The sequence below is a fragment of the Denticeps clupeoides genome, chromosome 3 (assembly GCF_900700375.1).
Source record: "Denticeps clupeoides chromosome 3, fDenClu1.1, whole genome shotgun sequence".
Classification (NCBI taxonomy): Eukaryota; Metazoa; Chordata; class Actinopteri; order Clupeiformes; family Denticipitidae; genus Denticeps; species Denticeps clupeoides.
Genome location: NC_041709.1, coordinates 36566142 through 36573176, shown reverse-complemented (window position 1 = coordinate 36573176; position 7035 = coordinate 36566142).

Sequence of the window (7035 nt, the reverse complement as noted above, 5' to 3'; positions counted from 1 at the left end):
CACTCAGGGTGATGGGTTAAATGCAGAGGACAAATTTCACTGTGTGCACTGTGTGCTGTGCTGCTGTGTATCACGTGTGACAATCACTTCACTTTCACTTTCACATGGTGACTACAGTAAAATGTCCCGTATAAATCGGCGTATTTCAGCCCGTCTGGTGGAAGTTGGTGGAACGTCCTCTCAGGACCAGCGTCCTCACCGCTCAGGCGGAGCTGCTCCTCGTGGACGGGTCCACCAGGCAAGCGGCCTTTAAAAATTCAGCGCAACCGCCCCACATGGAGGAGATGAATTTATAACGGAGGCGCTTAATTAGTGATGAGCCGTAAGGAGGGGCGGCCCCGCCCACCGCGGACGGAGAAGAGCGCTCCCCAGAGGGGACAGAGTGCAGCTTCATGTTTTATGAAGGAAACGGAATGAAGACAACAAAACGGCGCCAGAAGAAAAAAGGCGCGCGACCATCTCCATCCTCCTGATGATCAAGAAAAGTTCACCGGATTTTACGTCCCGGCGGTCCTGCCAGGTCCCACGATGAAAGTCCTGCAGATGTTTCCCCGGCCAGAATCCCACGGCACACCACCGGAGAAGCTGCGCAGCACTGTAGGCATCTGAGGAGGGTTTTATTCTCCTCGCACTCGCACGACCAAACGTTCCAGACTCTGATCTCCCTCCCGGCTCCCGCGGGAATTCCACCCAAAATCCTCATTTGCATAAACAGCCCCGGTTCTGCTTGAGAGATTGTGGCGCATAATTGGGGGCCTTGCAGCTCACGCTCAGACACGCGCTGGTCCTCCTCAGCGATGGAAGATCTAATAACAGATATTCTGCATTCAGGAGGCGAGTGGCATCTCAGATGATGGACGTGACTTTGTTGGACATCAGCGATACTCCAAAACTTCAGTGTTCTGTCCACCTAGAATCTGCAAGTTGTTGTCCTTTCGACACCAGATGATCAGGACGTGACCTGGTGAATGTGATGTTAGATCTTGCAGGACCTCCAAACTATTCAACTAGCAAGTTTAGGTGTTGCCACAGTTCTGATCTTGTACCTCAGAATAATATCTGGAGTTCGTAATCAAGCATTTCCAGCATTTACCAGACGTCCTTATCCAGAGCAACTTACAATCAGTAGTTACAGGGACAGTCCCCCCCTGGAGACACTCAGGGTTAAGTGTCCTGCTCAGGGACACGACAGTAGTAAGTGAGGTTTGAACCTGGGTCTTCTGGTTCAGAGGCGAGTGGGTTACCCCACTAGGCCTCCATAGGCCACCATCAAGGTCCCCTTGATGAAGGTCCCGTCCCCCCACACTGCTCCCCGGTGCCTGTCATGGTGCCCACTGTCACCAAGGGTGATGGTTAAATACAGAGGACACGTTTGACCGCGTCACCGTGTGCTGCGCTGCAGTGTCTCACAACCCCTCACCTTTTGGAGGTGATTATTGGTGGATCCGGATCTGGGCTTGTTGTCCCTTCAGCAGGATAATGCGCCCTGCCACACTGCAGAGATGCTTCTGGAAGGTTTCAAAGAGCTCAGCAGTGAGGTGGAGGTGTTGATTTGTCCCCCAGATTCTCCAGATCACAGTCTAAATCAGGTAACATTTCTGCTCCGCGGAGACACCGTCTCACAACGCACACGAGTAAAAAAAAGATCTGCTGCTGACAGCTTGGTACCAGATTTTTCCCCCTTTATTCCCGAAATATAAAATCTAAAAAGTGCCATTCAAACATGTAAAAAGAAACGTACTAAATTACAGACATCATCTGTAGTTCTAATTGCATGCATCACGTGTGGAAAATAAACCCCACAGTCCCCATAAATCCCATATTACCCCTAAACCTGGATACCCTTTTAAATCGGCAAATACGGTGTACACTTTACACCTGTTCAGCAAAAGCCAATAAACTCCAACAAAATGTCATCTCGGGGGTGAAGATGTTCTACAGTCAATATGTCACAAATGTCTACTGGTGGAGAAATTACAGATGATTCTTTCTCCTTTCTGGAGGCCACGTGCTTATGGAACTGCTCCTTGGTGCAGACGACCCGGGTTCGAATCCTACCTGAGATGCATTCTCAATGCTACCAAAAGCAACAGTGGTGGCCTAGCGGTTAAGGAACCGTCCCCGTCCCCACACACTGCTCCCCGGGCGCCTGTCATGGTGCCCACTGCTCACCAAGGGTGATGGTTAAATGCAGAGGACACGTTTCACTGTGTGCACCGTGTGCTGTGCATCACAAGTGACAATAACTTCACTTCTTCTTTGGTGTACCTGTCCTCTTCGTCATACCAGTTCCTTGAAGAGCCGCAATGGTACCAAACCTTGGCTCCGATGCCAATAGTGAGGACAGGTGTGATTGTCCCCTCAAAATTCCTGCACAAGCTGGACACTTACAAGAATGTTAGCCAGGACAGTGAGGTTGACCATCAAACAATGTTCTCCCAGCAGACCAAGTAGAAGTGTGGACCTTCACTGGTCTCACAATTCGACTCGTTTACGATTATTCATCAATTTTTCTACTTTACTTCGCATTATGTCTTCAAATACGATGAGAGTTAAGACCTCATTCACATGGTTGTTCTGGCGTTAGTGGCGTCAGGTGAGCGTGTTCAGTCACTGGTGCTGTTAGAGGCAAATAAATGCTGCACGCTGCGAATCGGAATCCCAGCGAACATTAAACAGGCTTAAAACTCGTGCGTTTTCTTTATCTTTCGCAGACGTCCCTCGATGTGTTTTATATTGTCCTCTTCAGCCCTCCAGAACTTTTACATTTTAATCCTATTATTATACTTTTATGGTATTTTCTTCAGCCCCCCATTTTTATTTACTTATTTATTGACTTACTTTTAATTTATCCCTATTTGTTGTCCGTATACAGTACGGGTCAAAAGTCTGGACACCTTCTCATCAACGTGTTTTCTTTATCTTCATGACCATTTACGTTGGTAGATTCTCACTGAAGGCATCAAAACTATGAATGAACACATGTGGAGTTCTGTACTTGACAAAAAAAGGTGAAATAAGTGAAAACATGTTTTATATTCTAGTTTCTTTGCTCTGGTTACTGCTTTACACACTCTTGGCATTCTCTCGATGGGCTTCAAGAGGTCGTCACCTGAAATGCTTCTCCAACAGTCTTGAAGGAGTTCCCAGAGGTGTTTAGCACTTGTTGGTCCAGCTCACCCCAAACCATCTGGACTGGGTTCAGGTCCGGTGACTGTGGAGGTCAGGTCTCCAATTTTTGATAAGTACAGAACTCCAAATGTGTTCATTCATAGTTTTGATGCCTTCAGTGAGAATCTACCAACGTAAATGGTCATGAAGATAAAGAAAACACGTTGAATGAGAAGGTGTCCAGACTTTTGGCCTGTTTTATTTTACTGTGTTCTTCTTACGTGGAACTGTTGATAAAAGTCCTTTAGAAATACAGTTGACTTGAGAAGCATTAAAAAGCAACGAGTGAACTCCAGAGAAACGGCTATCGAACGAAGCTTCAAAGCGCAAGAACAACACGTACGGCATTCAGAGGGTGTCTGTGTGGACGAGGCTGATCTACTTTTTCACCTTCTTTCATTGTTTTTCCATACCAAGTCACCACACGACCCCTTTAAAAACCTGGACAACTGGTAAGAACAGATACTACATATCCATCTTAACCAAGAAGTCCAAGAAGTGATCCTTGGTACCAGATTCCAGAGCAGATGCCTTCAGAGGTCCACTGACATCCATGATTTGCCTGTAAAAATGTGGGGTGATAATGATATGGCTAATGGAGTTTTTAAGTCCCAGTCATTCACTTCACTTCTGTTACACAAGTTTTCGGACTGAAAGTCTTGAAAGGCTCTGCCCATCATGAGTGATTTGAACCTGGGTCTTCTGGTTCACAGGCGAGTGTGTCCCACTAGGCTACTTCCACCCTACGATGTTCTGTCCACTTCATTAGACCAGTGTCTAGTGTCCAGTAAATCAGTCCAGAGTTACCCAGATCAGGTAAAAACGTTGGATCCCTCAGGAACGTTGCAGAACATGGAGCCTACTTTAAAACACACACACACACACACACTCACCGACACAAACACCAACACACACACTCACCGACACACACACCAACACACTCACCGACACACACACACTCACCGACACACACACCAACACACACTCACACACCGACACAAACACCAACACACACACACACACTCACCGACACACACACCAACACACACTCACACACCGACACAAACACCAACACACCAACACACACACTCACCGACACACACCAATACACACACACTCACCGACACAAACACCAACACACACACACACACACCAACACACACACACACACACTCACCAACACACACTCACCGACACAAACACCAACACACTCACACACCGACACAAACACCAACACACACACACACTGACACACACTCACCGACACACACACTCACACACAGACACCAACACACACACTCACCGACACACACACTAATACACACACACACACACACTCACCAACACACACTCACCGACACAAACACCAACACACACACACACTGACACACACTCACCGACACACACACACACACACTCACCAACACACACTCACCGACACACACACAATACACACACACTCACTGACACAAACACCAACACACACACACACACTCACCGACACACACACCAACACACACACTCACCGACACACCACACACACACACACCCTCACCAACACACACTCACCGACACACACACCAATACACACACACCAACACACACACTCACCGACACAAACACCAACACACTCACACACACACTCACACACCGACACAAACACCAACACACACACACACTGACACACACTCACCGACACACACACTCACCGACACACACACTCACACACAGACACCAACACACACACTCACCGACACACACACTAATACACACACACACTCACCGACACAAACACCAATTTTCCTGTCTGTAGTTGTCAGGGGGATGTGGGATTTTTTCTGGGTTCAAAGCATGGACCTTCACACCTAGACAACGTGAAAAAGAATTCCTTCTGTCCCAGATGAATTACACATTTTGAAGTAAGTACAAAGAATATATATATAAATGTGTTAAAATGCTTCAGGTCATTATTTCACATCCACCAAACAGCCAGCACCTGAACTGGCCATGTTCTGCAGTGTGGGGGAGTGTTTGAAGTGAAGGTCAAGTGAAGGTGATTATTAGTCATGGTGAAACACCACAAAACAGTCCACACAATGCAACATGATCTCTGCATGCTATGTCCATTTTTTCCAGGGTTTCCATGAGCCGTGACGGCGCACCGCCTCGTTTACGTTGCAAAGAAAAGAATTTATTGTCCTTGTAGAAATGCATTTAATCCATCGTGTGTAGGAGACGTGGAAATGTTGTGTTGCTCAGGTACCTCTGCAGCACCAGGCTGTTCCCTCCCAGTAATGGGGCCACTGTCTCAAACACCAGGCCACCTCTACCTTACGAGAACTTCACATGTCTTGGTCTGTACTGCTGTGCTATAGAGTTGCCTATAGACTAGAATACTGTGTTTCTATATATTTGATGAGTGATATTTTTAGCGTGGATGAGTAGGAGGCTCCTGTTATGAATTTTCATGGCTGATTCCCTCTGTGTGGGATGAGTGTTGCTCTGGCTTCTGCTTTGGAAAACACACACACACACACGTTCTCTGTCTCTTATACACACGTACACTCTTTCCCGCCCTGTCATAAATGACACGCACCACCATACACATCCTGACTGCTCGCCATAGCTCCGTTTTTTTACATTTCTGGCCTTTATTTGCTCAGGAGCTTTTTGGTTTGTAATGTAATTCATTTAAACAAATCAGCTTCCCAGTTCAAAATTCAAACTTCTTTGTCTTCAAAATTTGAAGACGTGTTGGGTTTGATGGGTTTAGTTCTGTCAGGTTTGTAGTCTGTAACGGTTGATGGGTTTGTTTTTTATGTTTTGAGAGGTTTTTCTGTGTTGATTTGGTGGTTTTGATGTGTTGGGTTTGATGGGTTTCATTTTTTTTATGTTTTTGAGAGGTCTTGTGTTGGGTTTGGTGGTTTTGATTTGTTGGCTTTAGTTGTGTCAGGTTTGATGTCTATAAATGTTGATGGGTTTAGGTTTTATATGTTTTTGAGAACTTTTGCTGTGTTGGTTTTGAGGGGTTTAGATCTGTTTGGGTTTGATGTCTGTAAATGTTGATGGGTTTAGTTGTTTTATGTTTTTGAGAGGTCTTGTGTTGGGTTTGGTGGTTTTGATTTGTTGGCTTTAGTTGTGTCAGGTTTGATGTCTATAAATGTTGATGGGTTTAGGTTTTTATGTTTTTGAGAACTTTTGCTGTGTTGGTTTTGAGGGGTTTAGATCTGTTTGGGTTTGATGTCTGTAAATGTTGATGGGTTTAGTTTTTTTATGTTTTTGAGAGGTCTTGTTGTGTTGGGTTTGGTGATTTTGAGGGGGTTTGATGTGTTTGTTTGGTGGTTTTGATGGATTTCGATGTGTTTGTTTTGAGGGGTTTAGATCTGTTTGGGTTTGATGTCTGTAAATGTTGATGGGTTTAGTTTTTTTATGTTTTTGAGAGGTCTTGTTGTGTTGGGTTTGGTGATTTTGAGGGGGTTTGATGTGTTTGTTTGGTGGTTTTGATGGATTTGGATGTGTTGGTTTTGAGGGGTTTAGATCTGTTTGGGTTTGATGTCTGTAAATGTTGATGGGTTTAGTTTTTTTATGTTTTTGAGAGGTCTTGTGTTGGGTTTGGTGGTTTTGATTTGTTGGCTTTAGTTGTGTCAGGTTTGATGTCTATAAATGTTGATGGGTTTAGGTTTTTATGTTTTTGAGAACTTTTGCTGTGTTGGTTTTGAGGGGTTTAGATCTGTTTGGGTTTGATGTCTGTAAATGTTGATGGGTTTAGTTTTTTTATGTTTTTGAGAGGTCTTGTTGTGTTGGGTTTGGTGATTTTGAGGGGGTTTGATGTGTTTGTTTGGTGGTTTTGATGGATTTGGATGT